The sequence below is a fragment of the Misgurnus anguillicaudatus genome, unplaced genomic scaffold (assembly GCF_027580225.2).
Source record: "Misgurnus anguillicaudatus unplaced genomic scaffold, ASM2758022v2 HiC_scaffold_33, whole genome shotgun sequence".
Classification (NCBI taxonomy): domain Eukaryota; kingdom Metazoa; phylum Chordata; class Actinopteri; order Cypriniformes; family Cobitidae; genus Misgurnus; species Misgurnus anguillicaudatus.
This window is the reverse complement of record NW_027395283.1, coordinates 8,805,779-8,828,292: the sequence shown is the minus strand read 5'-3', so window position 1 is coordinate 8,828,292 and position 22,514 is coordinate 8,805,779. Positions and strand designations below refer to the sequence as shown.

Genomic DNA, 22,514 nt, shown 5'->3' with positions numbered 1-22,514 from the left:
CACAAAATTATTAGTTATTAGGAACTGTAGAATTAATTTGTTACAACCTTTTTTTTTTTTAAATAAAGAATAACAAAATTCTCTCCCTTTTTTCTGGTTTTAAAAGCAAATGAAATAAAGTGCACATAATTATTATTTTTTACACGTATCAAGTTACAGTATTATTATTTAGAGCCGTAAAATAGCTCCACACAACGCTTCTCTTCCTCTCGGCCATCCTGATCTCTCACTCAGTTCGCTGCTCCTCGGCGCGTTGTGTCAGTGAGTCACGTGACAACACAACAACAAATCACAGCAGAACAGAAGGAGGGGGAGGAGTAGCAAAGTGGGCCAGGATGTGAAAGAAGCGTTTGCTCAGGATTGTAGAGGTAGAAGACACGAGCAAAGTATAATGAACGTAGAGGAGGGATATTTAAATTGAAGTATCGATTCAATTACAATTGTATCGATCTGATACCAATACCAGTGTTGGCATCGATACTATCGATATTTAGATCGATCCGCCCACCCCTATCCACCCCTACCTCAGAGCACTGTGTGATGCTGCTGAGGTCAGACCTGTTCATGCTCTCTTGCATCTCTCCCCACTAATATTGGTATGTTTGAAGTGTAATTTGTTAAAAACAGTTCATGAAATTGTTAAAGCAATATAATCTGTATGTGTTATGTTTAAACCTTGATGGATTGTATGTTTTACACGAGTTATATGGGACCTTGTGTGACGCACGTGTTGCTAACAAGCTGGTGTTGTGTACCCCTAGTGGTGAGCGGAGAGACTACGTGCAGCGTGTTAATTTAATGAAGTGCCCATATTTTGCAGGTATGCAGTTCATAAAATATAAAAAAGGGATCTATTTCATATATAATTGATTTAAAATGATAACTATTTGCAGATTGATGCATTACTTTTAAAATGTATAAAACCCAGTAAATGATTACAATGATTAATTGAAAACAATATTTGGTTTATAGTGTATACATTGATTGTAATTACATGATTGCAATGTGTTGATACAATAATTCATAAACTTTTTCATTTTCATTTATAAAGATATGATGCATATTAGTACAAAAGAACACACAACTGACTCTTTATGGAGAAAATCTTTATTGAAGGGTTGTAACATGATTCGATTAGACACTGTTGTTGTTATATCATTTGATCTTACATTGATTATCATATGTTTTTAATTTATTTCCCCATAATGTCATAATTATAGTGATGTAAAAACATATACCTCTTGCCTGAGAGCACTGTGTGATGCTGCTGAGGTCAGACCTGTTCATGCTCTCTTGCATCTCTCCCCACTAATATTGTGGTGAGCGGAGAGACTACGTGCAGCGTGTTAATTTAATGAAGTGCCCATATTTTGCAGAAAATAAAAAGAAGAGATCCCATTCTGTTGTCCCTGGCTTGTGTTCTTTGAGAAGGAAAAGCAAGTCTGCTACATAAAACTGGTGCCGTGACCCGGATCCCAGCCGATCAGCCGCAGCCGATCACCGGGTATCAACTGTAAAGAATCAAGCCAAGACAAAGGGACCAACTACAGACTGCCAAAGCTGGTTAATGAACTCTGGTGCTTATATTCAGGTCTTATCTATATTGTGACATTTTGTTCTTATTGATTTTGTATTGACCTATATTATTTCAAATAATTTCATTACTGCTCTACAAAGACAAATAATATGGAAGGCCGTGAATGCAATATGTTCACACCAGTCATGGGTAGGGGTAGAGGTGTACTTAGCCCAGATGGTGCTGTAAGATGTAAGGTGAGAGATCAAGTGTGTGGCGCTAGCCTAAGCCCTTCAAGAGTAGAGGGGGGAGCCGCCTTTGGTGTTTTGTCCTCCACACCTGCCCCTAATAAAGATAGTTCATACTCGCATCTAGCAGAGCTCATAGAGGAGCTGGGCAGCCAAATTGGTGACTCCATTCTCGGTCGACTCCTAGCAGATAAAACCCCTTCTGCCTCCTGTAATCAAACTCTCCCTGAATCAATTAAAACAGATTTGCACAACACAACCCTTGATCTATCCAAAATGAATCTGATTCTTCGATCTGATGCCAGAGAACCTCCTATGTTCCGCGGAGATGGAACAGATAAATATACTATACATGAGTGGATAGAGTTAATGGAGGTGTACTTACAGAAACGGGACTGCCCAAACACAGAGCGTGTAAATGAGATCTTAAACCATCTTCTGGGCAGGGCAAAAAGTATAGTAAGAGTAGGGTTGAAGAGCAGCTCCTGTCCTGATGTAGTTGTTTCCCCTGAGACTGTCTACAAAATGCTCAGACGTTATTTCAGTGAAAGCCCAGAGTCTTGTCTCCCAGTGGCAGACTTTTATGCTACACGCCCATATGCCAATGAAAGCCCAGTCGATTATTGGGTCCGACTCAATAACGCAGCTGAGGTTGCTGACAGCTACCTGCAAAAGCAAGGAAATGGGATGAAAAACATCTCAAATGAGGTTGCTATGATGTTTGTTAGGAACTGTCCTGATGCTGAGCTATGTAGAGTGTTCAGGTACAAACCAATCATGAAATGGACATCTGCAGAGGTTCAAGAAGCCATAGACGAATATCAAAGGGAACTATGTACAAGAAAAGCTGGTCATTTCACTCACACCCTCCAAGTAGCAACTACTGCCATCAGTAACGTAGACAAGCAAGGGGAAAACACAGCGGTGAATGCTGCAGCATGCGTCCCAAACACCCAGAACGTTAAACCTGAGGCCACAATAACAACCAGTAATGACACAAGTGCTCTAGAACGTGTGCTTAATATGCTAGAGAGGGTTCTTGAACGTACCGGGCCACAAACGACCCACCCAGGCGGACCTCATCCGCCATCCTGGACTCGTCCACTCCGATGTAGAGTCTGTGGTGAAAAAACTCATTCCACACGATCTCACTGCATGTCTGAAAAAAGATGCCTGAATTGCTTTGAAGTCGGTCACCAGCGCAGAGTATGTCCCAGAACAGCCTCCGAGCTTGAGAACCCCTCCCCAAGTCAGGGAAACTGAAGCACCCACACAGAGGAGGGGACAGTGTGGGTGAGGAAATTGAAACCCTCCAAGATGAAGATGCTTTAAACACATACAAGTCAAATGTTAAGTTAATGTCAGGTAATATGGTGTTGTTTCAGAATGTAACAAAGTTAGAGCAAGCAGACAGCCTCTTCTACACAGACGTTCTAGTCAATGACAAAGTTACCCTGCAGGCCTTACTGGACAGTGGCTCGATGGCTTGTACCATCAATGAGGAAGTAGAGCATGTTTTACAGAGCGCTGACGTTACCTTGGATCTATGTGGGATGCAGCCCAATGTTATGCTGGTTGGATGTGGAGGAGTTCAAGTTGCCCCAAAATGTGCATATCAGTTGAAATTGAAAGTGTATGACTATGAAGTCAGCGTGCCTACGTTAGTCGTACCAGGGCAGCGAGACCAACTTATATTGGGCACCAATGTCATCAAATATGTCTTAAGCCGTCTTAAGCAAAATCCAGACTACTGGCGCATTGTAAATAGGCCTGAATCAACCAGAGAGCCTGTATTTGAACAGTTCCTCAATATGTTGTCCGGTATCAATAGATGGAAAGGAGATGAGATGCCTGATACCATAGGGACCGCTAGACTGGCACAGGCCATCACACTGCTGCCCAGACAGGAACATCTAGTGTGGGCCAGACTGCCTCCCAAGACCCCAGTTTCAGCGGGAAGTGCAGTACTGATTGAACCATCTAGATCGGCAACTCACAAGAAGGATATCATTGTCGGTCGCGTAGTGGCTTCAATGACTGCTGATCGATGGGTACCAGTTAGGATGTTAAATCCATACGAGAAGCCCATAACTCTGAAAAGGAACTCTAAAGTAGCTGATGTGTGTCCTTGTGTGGCCCTAGAGGATCTGGAAATAGAAGCAGAGCAGCCTCTTGAGACTATAAAGATTCAAAGCCAAACCGTACAAGATGGACCCATCGACACTGAATTCCAAAGTGTCTTGAAAAAAATGGAGCTCAGTGATCTGGACATAGATTCTTGTGAAGTCTCTCCTTATTGGAAAGGCCAATTACTGCAACTAATCCAGAAGTATGAAAGTGTGTTTTCAAAGCATAAGCTAGACTGCGGAAGGGCGAATGATTTTGTGCACCGCATCCACTTATCTGACAGCCGACCCTTCCGATTGCCTTACCGACGTGTTCCGCCAGGACAGTATCAGAAATTGCGGCAAGTTCTGTCAGACATGGAAGAAAGGGACATCATTAGCAAATCTAACAGTGAGTGGGCATCTCCTTTAGTACTTGTGTGGAAGAAGAGTGGAGACCTGCGAGTTTGTGTTGATTACAGGTGGCTCAACGCACGTACCGTTAAAGATGCCCACCCCCTTCCGCACCAAGCCGATTGTCTTGCTGCCCTGGGAGGAAACGCAATATTCAGTGCAATGGATCTTACATCTGGATTCTATAATATCCCCATGTGTGAAGAGGATAAGAAACTCACAGCATTTACTACCCCAATGGGATTATATGAATTCAACCGTCTTCCTCAGGGATTATGCAACAGTCCAGCGAGTTTTATGCGGCTTATGATGAACATATTTGGTGACCAAAATTTCCTTACCCTACTGTGCTATTTGGATGACCTTCTGGTTGTAGCTCCCAATGAAGAAGAGGCTTTAAAGAGGTTAGAGATGGTTCTTGACAGACTGAGCGTTCACGGGCTTAAACTAGCCCCGAAAAAGTGCCACCTGCTCAGAAGGAGTGTCAGATTTCTTGGCCACATTGTGGATGAACATGGAGTGGCGACTGACCCTGATAAAGTTGCGGCAATCAGCGCCATCACTGAGAAGGATCTAATGATGGATGATGGAGTCTCACCCTCTCCAAGAAAGATTAAATCCTTTTTGGGCATGGTAATGTATTACCAACGGTTCATCCCAAACTGCTCCAGCATCGCTAAGCCTCTTTTCACGTTGACCGCGGCAATCAAGGGTACCAAGGGCTGTTCGAGAGGCAGTGCAGTCTTTAAGAAACTTAGTCCAAAGGATTGGACCAAAGAATGTGTCGTGTCCTTCGAACGACTAAAGTCAGCACTTTTAACCTCCGTAGTATTGGCTCATCCTGATTTCAGCCAGCCATTCATCCTATGTACAGACGCATCGCTTGATGGCTTGGGAGCTGTCCTATCACAAGTCTCTGAAGGAGAGACCAAGGCTCGGCCAGTTGCCTTTGCTAGCAAAGCCCTCACTCGTGCTCAATCCAACTACCCTGCCCATCGCCTAGAGTTTCTCGCCCTCAAGTGGGCTGTCTGTGACAAATTTAGCCACTGGTTAAAGGGGCATCCCTTCACAATTTGGACAGACAATAATCCTCTAACTTACATCCTGACAAAACCAAAATTAGATGCGTGTGAGCAGAGATGGGTGGCTAAGCTAGCTCCGTACAATTTCAATATCCAGTACATACCTGGTACCAAAAATGTAGTTGCCGACGCTTTAAGCCGAAGACCATTCATACCCAGTCGTGTAAGCCAGAGGCTGGTAGCAGAGCCCTACAAACTTCTCCTCGAACAATCTGAACAGATCAAAGAGGGGATGGTTCAGGACGCCTTTAGGCTCAGTGCAAACAGCCAGTGTGTAAGCCATCCATCTGTGATATGTTCCTTGTCCCCTGAGCAGGTTACTGCCATACTTGAAGCCCATACTGAGTGGGATACGGGAACAAAGGAGAGAGTTGTGTCTTGGCTTGCTCAGGATGTCCAACAAGCAGTGCTGCCAGGGAAAGACACTCTCTCAGTTTTCCCCCTTAGAGAGCTCCAAGAAAAGCAGGAAGGTGATCAAATCTTGTCAAGAGTTCTTTTCTATGTGCTACGAGGCAGAAGACCATCACGACGGGAAAGGTCAAGAGAGCCGCTCAAAGCTGTGAGAATGCTAAAGCAGTGGGAGAAATTGAGAATGCTGGATGGCATACTCTACAGGGTTTGTAAAGATCCACTGACTAAGTCCACACAGTACAAGTTCATAGTCCCTGATTCATTGGTCAGTAAAGTCTTGTGCGGTATCCATGACGAAGCTGGTCATCAAGGCCAAGGCCGAACGTTGTCTCTTGCACGGCAGCGTTTCTCATGGGTCACCATGGAAAGAGACATTCGTGACTATGTGAAATGTTGCAAACGTTGCGTGGTCAGTAAGACTCCCGAGCCGGAAGGAAGGGCTCCATTAGAGTCTATCCGCACCACTCAACCGTTGGAAATGATTTGTATAGACTTCTGGTCGGCCGAAGATTCATCTGGCAAAAGCATTGATGTGTTGGTGGCGACTGACCACTTTACGAAAATGGCTTATGCTTTCCCATGTAAGAACCAATCCGCAGCCCAAGTCGCGCGACAGTTATGGGACAGGATTTTCTGTGTCTACGGCTTTCCTCAAAGGATCCACTCCGACCAAGGGGCAAATTTTGAAAGTCAATTGATCCATGAGCTACTGCAGATTGCTGGGGTGAAAAAGTCAAGGACCACGGCCTATCATCCTATGGGGAACGGCCAGGTTGAAAGGTTCAACCGTACCCTCGGGAATATGATAAGAGCCTTGCCTCCAAGAGCTAAACAGAACTGGCCACAAATGTTGCAAACCTTGACATTTGCTTACAATTGCACAGCCCATGAGTCAACTGGATTTGCCCCTTTCTATCTCATGTACGGGAGGATTCCTAGATTGCCAGTGGACATAATGTTCCAAAGTGTGAGTCAGGACAATAACATCACTGATTATGACCAGTATGTAAAGAAGATGAAAAATGATCTTCGAGAGGCAATGTTGCTTGCTCAGGCCAACACCGCTGCCAGTCAACAACGGCAAGCAGCGCAGTACAACAAGAGGATAAAAGGTCGAGATATTGAGGAGGGAGACCATGTGCTGATCGCCAACAAAGGTGAACGCGGACGTCGAAAGCTGGCTGATAAGTGGGAGTCGACCCCATATGTCGTGTTGTCAGTGGATACCAGGTGCCATACTTACCGCATAAGGAATACTCGAACTGGACAGGAGAAAGTGGTCCACAGGAATTTGCTGTTACAAGCCAGCTTCCTGCCCATTGAGGAGAATGATGAATGTTCAGAGCCAGTTTTTGATGATGCAGAACTTGATTATGGGGACTGTGAAGGTTCTACAAGTGACATGTCCTCAATAGACTCAGAGGGTTCTGACCATGTTGATGAAATTAATGATGCAGCCCTCATTTCAACCTGCCCACTGAGCCCATCGAATGGAGAGGATGTCGAAGACTCTAATGTTGAAACAGGATTTAGGCAAGTCGTGGCTGAATCAGAAAGTAACTGTGGCACAGAGGACATCGATCAGACATCTGAGCCAGAAAATAATGATTTGAGCGCTATAGTGAGTGGAAACAATGAAAATGACCCGACAGAATCAGAAAGAGGTCGCAAGGATGTTGATCAACCTACCTTTGAAATAACTCACCAAGTTAAAACAAGGGTTGGCAGAATAGTGAAGCCAGTAAACAGACTGATCCAGAACATGACCCAAAATGTTGTTCTGCGCAGCCCATTCTTTAGTCTTTCGAGACCATGAATATCTTATTTCAGAGCAATTAACCCTCCTTAATTAGTTTCTATATTACTCAATGGGGATACTTAAGAAAGGGAAAATCTAGTAGATTTTGTTTAAACTGAGGCAGTGTGTACGGCACTTCCTTTAGCAAGTAGACATTAGAGGGCCTGGCCAGCTTTCCTTTGTCACTTCCCAGTCAAGTGGGTAACATATATGTTGCTGATCAAATGTTTTGAAAAGACCTTTCTCCCTATTATTGAGTTACATGTGCTGGATGAATTTTGTGAAGTTCAGGGGGGAGAATGTAACTGGCTACAAAACAGTTCTCTAATTTCTTTATAATTCTTTTATTTTTCTATTTCATCATTCACATCTTTTGTTGTGAACTTCTCAAAACTTCCCATTTGCAGTTCTTTTATATTATAATTTATTTCTCTTTGTATTTTGTATGCATTTGTGTTCATACTTGAAAAAAACTGTATGGGAACTAGATCTGAAGTATTTGTTGTCATTGGGGCACTTATTGGTGACGCACACGGTGGCGCTGTTGAGCGAGAGAGCTGTTTTGCCTCAGAGCACTGTGTGATGCTGCTGAGGTCAGACCTGTTCATGCTCTCTTGCATCTCTCCCCACTAATATTGGTATGTTTGAAGTGTAATTTGTTAAAAACAGTTCATGAAATTGTTAAAGCAATATAATCTGTATGTGTTATGTTTAAACCTTGATGGATTGTATGTTTTACACGAGTTATATGGGACCTTGTGTGACGCACGTGTTGCTAACAAGCTGGTGTTGTGTACCCCTAGTGGTGAGCGGAGAGACTACGTGCAGCGTGTTAATTTAATGAAGTGCCCATATTTTGCAGGTATGCAGTTCATAAAATATAAAAAAGGGATCTATTTCATATATAATTGATTTAAAATGATAACTATTTGCAGATTGATGCATTACTTTTAAAATGTATAAAACCCAGTAAATGATTACAATGATTAATTGAAAACAATATTTGGTTTATAGTGTATACATTGATTGTAATTACATGATTGCAATGTGTTGATACAATAATTCATAAACTTTTTCATTTTCATTTATAAAGATATGATGCATATTAGTACAAAAGAACACACAACTGACTCTTTATGGAGAAAATCTTTATTGAAGGGTTGTAACATGATTCGATTAGACACTGTTGTTGTTATATCATTTGATCTTACATTGATTATCATATGTTTTTAATTTATTTCCCCATAATGTCATAATTATAGTGATGTAAAAACATATACCTCTTGCCTGAGAGCACTGTGTGATGCTGCTGAGGTCAGACCTGTTCATGCTCTCTTGCATCTCTCCCCACTAATATTGTGGTGAGCGGAGAGACTACGTGCAGCGTGTTAATTTAATGAAGTGCCCATATTTTGCAGAAAATAAAAAGAAGAGATCCCATTCTGTTGTCCCTGGCTTGTGTTCTTTGAGAAGGAAAAGCAAGTCTGCTACACATGCGACCTTAAAAGGTGAGCACTCTGGCTTTCAAGGTCTTTCAAGTTCGCGAAGAGAACTGAAATGAGACGGTCTAGCCTTCTGAGGACCCATAATTTGCGTCACCTGTTGCATACGCCCCCAGTAGCGCCCACCGCGCCTGTCAGCAATAAACAGCGGAGACATTTCTGACTTATTGAAATAAATATGTAAACAGAAAAATATTAATTTAAAATTATTTATTTTAAAAATATGACACATTGATGTAGATTAAACTATTCAACAACAGTATATCAAATAATCAACCTTAGAAATATACACAACATAAACCAAATAATATTAACACAAAACATAACTTATAATACTAAAACAGTGACAATAAAAAGTTTTCTAATACACTTTTATTTAATAAAGGTTTTAATTGTTTGGGATAGCCTCGGCTGTTAAGGATCCATTCGTTCTATCATTAACAGCGCGGAGAAATGAGGACGCATTTTGACATAGCTCTTATCAACGCTGGCGAAGGAGGTACGTGGCAAACGCAAAAAATGAGAATTAAAAACAAAGGAAATAGAAGGTCAGAAAAGGGTTGCCTGGAATAAGTTTTACAATGTCGTAAATCAGGATGACACCAGACAGTGCACACTATGTAATTTGTGCGTTTAATTGAGGCTATTTATTTATTTTTTTTGTCCCATGTGCGCCGATCGGAGACTGAGTTCACTGCTGATATTCTAGAGCTCTAGTCTCGCAGCTGTCATCAGCAGCGCCTTGCATCGCCCAGTCAGCGGATGGCGGGCGGGTGCGGTTTTGAAAACTGGTCAGAAACGTTGGTGCGGATGAATGGCGAATGGATGATGAATTTTGTGATGCAGTTGCGGATGAAATAATAGCCCATCAGCGCATCTCTACTGTAGGAGCCATTATCCGGAAATGGAAAGAGCATCAGTTCACCATAAACCGGCCACGATCAGGTGCTCCACGTAAGATCCCTGTCCAAGAAGTCCAAAGAATAATCAGGAGAGCCAACAACCACTCGGGCAGAACTTTAGACCTTGCATCAGCATGTATGGGAGAACCGGGGCAAAAATAACACGGGACAAAAGTAACCAAGCGTTTTTCTCTGAGCCCTGATAACATTTGCATTCCAAACTATGACAGCATCTTTAGCACACAAACCCTTGTCAGACATGACAAATATTGCGTTATTTACTCACCGTTTTCTGCGTGTAGATCCAGCTCTCAACATAGGTAATAAAAACTTGAGGTTTTTAGACCGTTTTATTTTGTAAAACATAGTGGGAATTTGAGTTGAGTTTTTTTCATATTGAAAAGTAAACAAGATATCTGCAATAAAAATCTTAGTTCATGGTAGAGCCCGACCGATATATCGGCATGCCGATATTATCGGCCGATATTAGGCATTTTCCAAACTATCGGTATCAGCATAAATAATGGCCAATAAATAAATATAAAAAAAACCAAAACAGCCTTCAACCATGCCATGAGTGTTGCTGTTGTATACACTGAAAAAAAATGATTCATTGAATTTAATAAATTTTTTAAGGTAAGTGGTTGCAGTCAATTTATTTAAAGCTCTACTGTGTAAGATCTACTCCCATCTAGCGGTGAAAGTCTATATGACAAGCAACTGAATAATACTTTCTAGCCCCCCCCCATTCGGAACGCGTTTTAACTCGTACGGTGCCCGGCCGTGTCATGCCAAGGTTAACATGGCTTCCAGTAGCTACAAAGCAAAAGCAATGAGAAAAAAATGAACAATTTGCAATGTCCTTTGCCTGTGATCCATCAAAGCACACAGATTTATGTTTAACATGAAAAAAGTCTGATTGTCATGATATGTCCGCTTAAAATCACATACAAAAAGCAACCATGACGGGTTTAAATGGACGCGAACTAATATTATGTCAAAGTACAATGCTTATGTTTTAAGTAAACGTTACATGTCCTTGTATATGTAAGAGCTTTCTCTCATATTGGTGAAAAAAGATCGCGCAACTTTCACACGCTTGTAAAATGAAACGAAATACGCGCAGATCAGACGCTTTTATCAGAGTATTATGTCAGACATTATGTCAGAGTACAATGCTTATGTTTTAAGTAAACGTTACATGTCCTTGTATATGTAAGAGCTTTCTCTCATATTGGTGAAAAAAGATCGCGCAACTTTCACACGCTTGTAAAATGAAACGAAATACGCGCAGATCAGACGCTTTTATCAGAGTATTATGTCAGACATTATGTCAGAGTACAATGCTTATGTTTTAAGTAAACGTTACATGTCCGTGTATATGTAAGAGCTTTCTCTCATATTGGTGAAAAAAAGACCGCGCAACTTTCACACGCTTGTAAAATGAAACGAAAGACGCGCAGATCAGACGCTTTTATCAGAGTATTATGTCAGACATTATGTCAGAGTACAATGCTTATGTTTTAAGTAAACGTTACATGTCCGTGTATATGTAAGAGCTTTCTCTCATATTGGTGAAAAAAAGACCGCGCAACTTTCACACGCTTGTAAAATGAAACGAAAGACGCGCAGATCAGACGCTTTTATCAGAGTATTATGTCAGACATTATGTCAGAGTACAATGCTTATGTTTTAAGTAAACGTTACATGTCCTTGTATATGTAAGAGCTTTCTCTCATATTGGTGAAAAAAAGACCGCGCAACTTTCACACGCTTGTAAAATGAAACGAAATACGCGCAGATCAGACGCTTTTATCAGAGTATTATGTCAGACATTATGTCAGAGTACAATGCTTATGTTTTAAGTAAACGTTACATGTCCGTGTATATGTAAGAGCTTTCTCTCATATTGGTGAAAAAAAGACCGCGCAACTTTCACACGCTTGTAAAATGAAACGAAAGACGCGCAGATCAGACGCTTTTATCAGAGTATTATGTCAGACATTATGTCAGAGTACAATGCTTATGTTTTAAGTAAACGTTACATGTCCGTGTATATGTAAGAGCTTTCTCTCATATTGGTGAAAAAAAGACCGCGCAACTTTCACACGCTTGTAAAATGAAACGAAAGACGCGCAGATCAGACGCTTTTATCAATGAAAGGCTAAAAATAGCGCTGCACACCATGTGTTTGTGCTAGAGGTCAGAAAAGATGAAAAACATTTATCTCAGTACCTCAGATTACATAAATGGGCGGAGAGACGGCGTGTGTCTGTTCAAACACATTAAACCACATGCATGTTTACACTAACAAGTGTTATTCATAATCATGCTAAAGTTAGCCAAGGAACTATAAAACTTCAAGTTTACAACATGGACTGTATCGATGTAAACGAATATGCTGAATTACCTGTGGTGAAGATAGAAAGTCCAACTTCAGTGTCCCTTGAGCCCCATCTTGGAAAACTAACTCCAATAGTGACTTTGGTCTTGATGTTTTTCCTGTCGCTTTGTCGTTTAAAATACCCCTTTCGCATCCTTGGCGATTTGTTTTAATGTCCTCGAGAATATGTCTTCAACAGGGTTTCAAATCAAAGCATTAGATCGCAGGTTCATCACGGTGTGCGGTTGTTGTAAAATCCGAAGGATTCAGCTACGCAAGTCACAGGCTGGATACGTCATCAAGCCTGGTTTATTTAAATCAACTGAGCATTACATTCGCAAGTCATACGCATATTACATCAATTTACAATTAACTAAGAATAATTAGGGCCCGAGCACACCGTGGTGTGAGGACCCTATTGTTCTTCAAGGAGTTATTATTATTATTATTTTTTTTCTTTTTCTCCGACTTCAGCGGGACTTTAGAGGGCCTAAACATACTCGAAAACTCATGAAATTTTGCACAGATGTCAAGAGTGATGAAAATTTACATGTGGTGAATTTACAAAATGGCTCTATAGCGCCACCTACAAATTTTCAACGAAGCAGCCCTCGGACTGTGTTTGACGTACAATTAAGAAATTCGGTACGCGTCTGTAGCATGCAGGGCCGGAGTGGGACTCATTTTCAGCCCTGGAGTTTCATGCCTTAGACCGGCCCACTTTAGTTCATGACTGACTATTGAAATAATATCTTTAAACCCTCAGTAGTAGTGCACTGTTCTCTGCAGCCTTGCAATTCACTGTATTTTTCAAATCATATTCCGTGCAAATGCAGTAAACAATTATAATTTTTGCCATAATCATGCAGCTCTACCATAAGACCATAATATTACTAAAGTAAACTTATTCAAAAACTAAAGGAAACAAATGTGTTTGTATTTTCCTCTATATTTCTATTTCTAAAAAATTGTGAGTCTTGAGATTAACTGTTGGGTTGATAACGTTTGGAAACCCCTGATATACAATACATAAGCAAGATTTATCAAGTATGCATTGGAAACAAATGGAAAAAATCTGTATCTTTTTTTAGTACTTAGATCATGTCCATGGGCGCGGGAAGTGGGGGTGCTGCAGGTGCTGCAGCACCCCCTGGTGGCAAATATTAAAACTGCAATGACCATAAAATGATAGCTTATAAATGTCTCTGATTGTTGTTTGTTACTGTTCCAATACATTTTGTATGTAATCATGTTTGGGCTGTGTGATGAAGAGAGAATGATTAATTTAGTAATTTTAAAATGATTTAATTTATTTCAGTGTGTATTGACAACGTGAATGCGATTCAAGAATAAGCTGCGTATACGTATAAGCATAACACACAAGCACGCACACTCACAGCCACACAGAACGAATTACTAGGCTATCTGTAGCCTATCTGTCAGCTTCGCAATGTCTCAGAAGATTTTTTTTCAATAACACAGCCCAAAAGTCCCAAGGAGTAGCGTTATTTGTCGAAATGACTCACATATCAGAAAAAGGTAATATTTTTAAAAACTATTTAAAAATATAGCCAAATTGTGTTCAACGCACATGTAAATGTAAAAGAACATTTAAAGTAAACATTTAAAGTAAAAAAGATTGAAGTAAATTATTAAATTGACATGAAAGGTGCTAAATTGTACAGCATCAATGTACAATAAGGAACATGCGCATTTAAAAGTGGACGGTATTTTAAAAATTAATATAAATTATTCCCATGCATCGATTTTAATGTTAAACATCCATAAATCCTAATTAATACATATGGAATATATTCCAACAATTTAGGATATGATGTTTGAATTTTAAACTCTAAAAATATCTTGTTTTTACACCGCCGTGCAGGAGGCATTGCAAACTGAAACAAAACTTAAGACAAAAATATTCCATTTACGTTTAAAAAATAGAATTAAATGAAACCCGTGAATTGAAAGGTCCACTAAATCGCCTTAACTCGAGTGATGTCAATAAAGTTTCCATGTTAAAATTTATACATATTACAAACTTAAGCAAAGGAAAACAAAGAAGGCGTAGGCTACTGGCACGAGTGAGAATGTATAACTGGTTCGCTGGAAATGTTGCACTTAAGCTACACCATACAGAATAGCAGACCCGGTGCGTAATGGGTGCCAGAGGAGGCTCCGCACATGACTCTTGTTGCATTTTGTAACTTTTACAAATCATTTTGTAGTTTGTGTAATTTTTTGGACACACTGTTACTTTGGCCTAAATATAGTCTATAATAGGGATGTGCCTGAAGCCGAATACGTTATTCGGAAGGGCACGGATAATAGCTTCAAAACGAATAACGAATTCATTCGAATAACAGAGAAAATATTCGGCCAGACATAATCACGTGTTTACTGGAACAGCTCTAAATTATAAACCCCTTAAAGCACGAATAATATGTGTGTGAAGGGAATGAGTGCAATCTATAAAATGAAATTTTCGGCGCAAGCCTTATTTAGAAACGCGAGCTGTTTTGGAATTAGTTTAAAATCTTAAAAACGCTGCTAATATCAAAATTCTTTTAACCCAACTTTAAAAATGTCCCTTTTAGTTTTTTTCCGTTTTATTTAATTAGACCAGAAAACCTTGATAAAATGCTGCACTCTGATAATAAAATATTCGTTAATAACTCCGTATCTCCGTGTGACTCCTGTAAATGATCTTTTAATTACTTCTAGTCGAAGCAAGCTTTATTGTCAATCTAGGTGAATATAAAATAAATAAGTAAATAGATAAAAATATGAAAATGTAACATTTTAAAAACAAAATGTAAACTGAAGATTACTATGACATGAATTGCAATTAACATAAAAATAAAGTAAGCAAATAACAACTGAAACATTTGAATTAAATCTTTCTAATTACATTATTGTTTAAAATCATGTTGCTGGTTTTGAACTAAGTCAAAACTGATTTTTAATAGAGCATACTGTTATTTGAAAATTTAAACGACTATCTGATTATTTATTTATTTATTTATTTAGATGAAGATGATTTAGATGATGATATAATATTTCTGATAATATGGCATAGTTTTCTCCCCACCCAATGAGGCTAATAAAGTAATGATTAAAAAATATGCTTAATCAACGGCCCGGCCCGGCCAGAGGATAGTAGCAGAAAATAGAATTTTAGAATTCTATAACTATACCCCCCCCCCCCCCGCCGCCGCCGCATCCGCACCCCAGCACCCCCTACCGAAAATATCTTCCCGCGCCTCTGATCATGTCTATTGCTAAATAACGTAGGCCTACATTGTGTTAAAAAAATAAAACATCATGGATATACTTTTGAAACTACTTTTTTCAGATAAACTAATGAGTTTTGCATCAAATAGATTTTTGTTCCTCTTGCAATAAACGATGAATAATGACTATTCATAGAGAATTCATCTATGACTTGGATCAAAAAATACGTTTTGTAAACTCTTTTCCTTTTAGAGGCCAGCCCGTTTGTATTAAGACGCGCTCAAGTTTATTTAAAATATAATAGACGCGCGGCCGGCAAGCGCACTCAAAAGACGCGCTCAAGTTTATTTAAAATATAGACGCGCGGCCGGCAAGCGCACTCAAAAGATGCGCTCAAGTTTATTTAAAATATAATAGACGCGCGGCCGGCAAGCGCACTCAAAAGACGCGCTCAAGTTTATTTAAAATATAATAGACGCGCGGCCGGCAAGCGCACTCAAAAGACGCGCTCAAGTTTATTTTAAATATAGACGCTCGGCCGGCAAGCGCACTCAAAAGACGCGCTCAAGTTTATTTAAAATATGATAGACGCGCGGCCGGCAAGCGCACTCAAAAGACGCGCTCAAGTTTATTTTAAATATAGATGCGCGGCCGGCAAGCGCACTCAAAAGACGCGCTCAAGTTTATTTAAAATATAGACGCGCGGCCGGCAAGCGCACTCAAAAGACGCGCTCAAGTTTATTTAAAATATAATAGACGCGCGGCCGGCAAGCGCACTCAAAAGACGCGCTCAAGTTTATTTAAAATATATTAGACGCGCGGCCGGCAAGCGCACTCAAAAGACGCGCTCAAGTTGATTTTAAATAGAGATGCACGGCCGGCAAGCGCACTCAATATAGACGCGTCTGAAACAAAACTCGTGTTCAAGTAAGCGCTTTGAAAACCAGAAGACAGCGGCACGTCCTGCGTTTCCCATGCATTTAAGATGTCAATGAACCCTAATGCAAGAATTCTTCCAATAAGTGGTCGGGACTCGGGACACAATCAACTTGTGCATAAAGCGGCGGGAACATCTCTCACCCGCAAATACGCGTCATCCCGGTGGCATGACAACACCGGCCCTCGTGGCCAAAAAAACAGACCGGCCCACCGGGAATCCTCCCGGTTCTCCCTATGGCCAATCCGGGCCTGGTAGCATGACAAGACCTACAAAAAAGTCTCTTGGAGCGAAGCCGTAAACCAAACAGGAAGTCAGCTATTCTGAGTTATTTTTGTGATTTGGGCGCAGTTTTTGTCATTTCCAGACGTCATACTTTAACTAACTCCTCCTACAGTTTTCGTCGGATCGTCTTCATATTTGATGAGTGTCATCTTAAGGCCTTTGTGATGCTAAATTGCGAAGGATTTGACTCTACGTAAAAATTTGTGTCGGTTCTGGCCCGACAAAGTTTGATGTTTTCCAATGAAACAGGAAGTTGCTGGAACTCATGCATACAATGTCCGATCTGTCCCAAATTTCACATGATTGCTAAGAGTCCTGACCTGAACACATCTACATAACAATTTTCATTTATAGCCATAGCGCCACCAGCTGGCAACCTGAAGGAACATGTTTTAGCGCCACTTTCAAATATTGAATGAAGCAGCCCTTGGACTGGGTTTAACTTACATGTACGAATTTCGGTATGCTCATGTATTATTACAAGCCCTACAAAAAAGTCTCTTGGAGCAACGCCCTAAACCAAACAGGAAGTCAGCTATTTTGAATTATTTCTCAGATTTTGGCTCAGTTTTTCTCATTTCCAGCAGTCATACTTTAACTAACTCCTCCTACAGTTTTCGTTGGATCATCAACATATTTGGCGAGTGTCATCTTAAGGCCTTTGTGATGCTAAATTGCGAAGGATTTGATTCTATATTAAAATTTGTGTTTATTTCGGCCAGCCAAAGTTTGATGTTTCGCTATGAAACAGGTTGCTGGAACTCAGGCATACAGTGTCCGATCTGTCCCAAACTTCACATGATTGCTAAGATTCATGACCTGAACACATCTACATGTCAATAGTCACTTATGGTTATAGCGCCACCAGCTGGCAACAGGAAGTGACATGTTTACAATGATTATCCAATGTCTGATCTGTCCCAAACTTCACATGATTAATAAGAGTCCTTGACTGAACACATCTACGTGTCAATAGTCACTTATGGTTATAGCGCCACCAGCTGGCAACAGGAAGTGACATGTTTACACTGATTATGCAATGTCTGATCTTTCCCTTACTTCACATTATTAATAAGAGTCCTGGACTGAACACATCTACATGTCAATAGTCACTTATGGTTATAGCGCCACCAGCTGGCAACAGGAAGTGACATGTTTACAATGATTATGCAATGTCTGATCTGTCCCAAACTTCACATGATTAATAAGAGTCCTGGACTGAACACATCTACATGTCAATAGTCACTTATGGTTATAGCGCCACCAGCTGACAACAGGAAGTGACATGTTTACACTGATTATGCAATGACCGATCTTTCCCTAACTTCACATGATTAATAAGAGTCCTGGACTGAACACATCTACATGTCAATAGTCACCAGTGTTGGGCAAGTTACTAAAAAATTAGTAATTTGTTACAGTTACTAATTACTTCTTTTAAAAGTAACTGAATTACTCTACCGGTTACTGTATATCAAACATAATTAGTTACTTAGAAAAGTAACTTTTAAGTTACTTTTATGTCTGCTTTTTAAATGTAAATATAAACAGTACTGAACAGTCAAACAGTAAAATTATATGGATGGGCTATTTTACACGTAAGACTCTAATATATCACATACTGTAGGAGCCTATTTTGCTTTAGATTCAACCTTTGAATATTTTTGTTAGAAATTATCTCAATATGTAAACTTAGTTTATTTATGTATATCATTTAGACCATTTAGACAAATATTCTGCATGTTTACAAAAATATAAAATGTGTTAAAATTGTGTAGTGTCTCTTTAAAAATTTGGAGACAATTGTGTCAACATGTCAAATTTTGTCAAATAAATTATAATTTTTCTGATTTCATATTTATTTTAATAAGTTAGAAACGTCTCCGCTGTGTCCTGCTGACAGGCACGATGCGCGTGCAGCAGATGAGGCAAATTATGGGTCCTCCGAAGGTTAGACCGTCTCATTTCAGTTCTCTTCGCGAACTTCTGAGCGCCTTGAATGGCCGAGTGCTCACCTTTTATTGCATGCTTAGTAGGGTGCAGCCCTTGAATTGGAACACAGCTTGTGAAGCTTGCCGCAGGGACTGCGCTCTTTGGTCATATATTGTTTGTTTTCTGTTGGATTTAAATGATACACAGGATTAAAGGAAGATATTTATTCAGAAAACGGAGTAGGCTACGTGGATTGTTTTGTCGGACGACACAGAGCGAGTGGATTGTTTTGTCAGACGGACACAGAGCGAGTGGATTTTTTGTTCGGATACGGAGAGACTGAAACTAAAACTAAAAGCGAGCTCACACATACTATGGAGTTTTAACACGGGTGTACACCGCAGTGTGAATATTTTAGTGGAAACAACAATCGCGGATCGTTCTCTTCCTTGAAGCCGATGTAAACATCTAAGAATATATGAACATTTCTTAGATTTATTACCTTTGTGGACTACAAATGCAAGTTGATGTCATACTGCGATTGCTTGGTGAAGATAATTTACAAACATGAGACCGGATGGATTATGACTTGCGCACAATTTTTAAACAAAGGTATGTTGTCCCGTTTAGATTTTTCATGTTCATTCTATATGCACTGTCAGCTATGATGAAGTGTAATGAATCATTGCGCCGCCAACTACGGTCCTGCGACGTCAGATATGTCTTGTCTATTTTTTACAAAATAGAGTAACGCGAGTAACGAACTCATTTAAATTTCAGTAATTGTAATTGCGTTACTTGATTTAAAAAAAAATGGAGTTACAGTAACGCGTTACTCCCATCACTGATAGTCACTTATGATGCCAATAGTCAGTTACGGTCATAGCGCCACCAGCTGGTAACAGGAAGTAACATGTTTACAATGATAATGCAATGTCGGATTTGTCCCAAACTTCACATGATTGATAAGAGTCCTGACACATCTACGTGCCAATATTTACATGTAGTCACTCATACTCACACACACTCGCTCACTCTCTCTCTCTCTCTCTCTCATGCTATCTTACACGATGCTACCTCGCTGTCATTTGTAATCAGCAACAGGAAATGTGGCACATTATACTACACTTTTAAATGGTTCACCTATGTTTACATGCTTAAATGCCTATTTACTACTGTTCCCTTTAATTCTTATGCCACGGCGTGGCGGTGTCAGGTGTGCGAGGGCCCTTCCATCACTGCTTGCAGTTTTAATTGTCAGCTTTATAATTGTTAATATTCTGAAATAAGACTGTCTTGATGACGTATACCGCCTACACATGCAACCTCCGGAGGCTTCAGCTATCGGCCAGCCTGAGTATAGTCTGAAAGCGTGAAAGGCGGAGCTTAAATTTCAGGAATGTCCCTCGTTGGCGAATGTATTTCAAAGATGGAGGCACAACATGGATTCAGCCAGAGAGCGCTTCGACGGTATGCATTTTAAATAGCAGATTCTACACTTACGAGAATACTTTGATTAGTGGGTGGGAAGTAATTACACATGAATGAGCACATACTTTTGAAAGAAAACATGGGTTTTTTGTTAAGAATTAACTCAATAAAGTACACAGTAGAGCTTTAACATTAATGCATTTTCACTTTAAAACTAACTTTAACTTATTATATTTTTAAAACTGTGCTGAGCATTTAGTTAGTGAGTGGCAATTTTCTGCAAATTATATTCCAAAAACTATATAAACATATAAACTTTCACACATTTTGGTTTTATTATCACCACAAGTTGCTGTGTGTGGTTGTTAAATAAAGTGTCTTGTGTTTATGCTCAAGTGGGCTCAGTGATATTAATAACAATATTATGGTGTTTTCTGTCTCAAAGAGGGAAAACTCACTGTTGTATGTCTCGAAAGAAACTAGTGCATTTTGTGATGTAGATTACCTAGATATTATAAAAAGAGACTATAAATCGAGGGGAAGGGGGGCCTACAAAACCTCTTAGCCCCGGGGTTTGTTTAAAAACACACACACAATTTTTATCCGATTACTCGATTAATCGATCGATTCAGTGCTAGATACAGTGCTCCCGTTCCACCACATCTCAAAGATGCTCTATTGGGTTGAGATCTGGTGACTGTGGGGGCCATTTTAGTACAGTGAACTCATTGTCATGTTCAAGAAACCAATTTGAAATGATTCGAGCTTTGTGACGTGGTGTATTATCCTGCTGGAAGTAGCCATCAGAGGATGTGGTACATGGTGGCCATAAAGGGATGGACATGGTCAGAAACAATGCTAAGGTAGGCCGTTGCATTTAAACGATTCCCAATTGGCACTAAGGGGCCTAAAGTGTGGAAAGAAAACACCCCCCACACCATTACACCACCACCACCAGCCTGAACTGCCTGTTAACAAGGCATGATGGATCCATGTTCTCATTCTGTTTACAACAAGTTCTGACTGTACCATCTACATGTCTCAACAGGAATCAAGACTCATCAGACCAGGTCACAATTTTGGTCACAAGTTCCCTTATATCATCTCATATTTAAACATCAAATTTCAAGAGATACTAGAGACCAATACGAGCATATCGTGACTGAGAACAGGTAAGGGGACGACACAACACAACTAATCACTAAGATAATATCAAAAGACTTAAAGTGTTCTTTTGTGTCTCTGGTGCTTCCACAAGCATACAAACTTGGAAAAAAAAATCCATCCATGCTGTTTTGAGTGAGATACAGGTTTCTGAGTGAGATACAGGTTTCTGAATGTCCTCTGTCTTGAGTCTCAGATTTCACAAAAATGGTCATTGGATGTATTCTAGATGATTTTCACAGGTTATTCACACATCTTAAAAAGGATTCGATTTGCGATTGTTTTATCAATACAAAGGTAAGAAGTCCCGTTTATATTCTGCATGTTGTCATCTGGACATTTATGATGCTAGAGCATCTGTATCTCAAAACAGAGACCATACACTGATGCTTAACACGTAGACTTTTAAACGATGTATAGTAATGTTAATATTATTAATGTTTGTAGACAGGCTATATAGATATTGTTAGCAGTGTTAAAAAACTGACATAATCCCGTCCACGAATTTGTGCGGGACGAGCGGGTGAACTTGTGTGTGTGTGTTTGTGTGTGTGTGTGTGTTTTAGCAGTCATTAGCCATTAATAACGAGGTGGCAAAACCCTATGCTAGTTAGTTTGTGTGGTTTCTCCTGCAAAGCCAGTGACCAGCTACCGTACTTTTCGAAAGTTAGTGACCAGCTACCGTACTTTTCGAAAGTTATAAGAAATATTGAATTGCTTTATTTTACAATTCTACATGAACTAACTGACTAATGGTGTTTGGTGTTTGGAGTAATGGTGTTTTGCCAAACTAACCAAGACCAGGCCTTACCGACCGGGCCTTTCCGACGAGCCTACCCCCGAGTCTCTATCACTTTCCCAAGATACAGTCCGGACCTCCCGCTAGCTTTTAGCAATTAGTGCATGGTGTGCACAAGCAGTATACATCCCCTGCCAGGTCTAGATTTCTGTAATATGCGGAAATAATGCGTTTGAAAATGTTTTATAAACGGGAATATGTTAGCGTTGTCCAGGGTGAAACAAGTGTATTGTTGAGACTGCTACATCACAATTTACACTCAAAACCAAAAATTATGTGTAATGAGTTTGTTCTCCTGGATTGTACTTATTAGTGATACTTTTTTGCTTGATTTGTCTGTTGACATAAGAATACATAATCCGTTAATA

General features: G+C 40.0%; 2 protein-coding genes across 2 annotated transcripts in view; both read right to left on the bottom strand.

Moving 5' to 3' along the window:
* LOC141363221 (NLR family CARD domain-containing protein 3-like) overlaps positions 1-22,514 on the bottom strand; it is a 460,117-nt gene that overhangs the window by 67,170 nt on the left and 370,433 nt on the right. The gene's annotated exons all lie outside the window — the stretch shown is intronic.
* Positions 1-22,514, bottom strand: part of LOC141363150 (protein NLRC3-like) — a 98,259-nt gene that overhangs the window by 64,729 nt on the left and 11,016 nt on the right. The window lies entirely within an intron of this gene.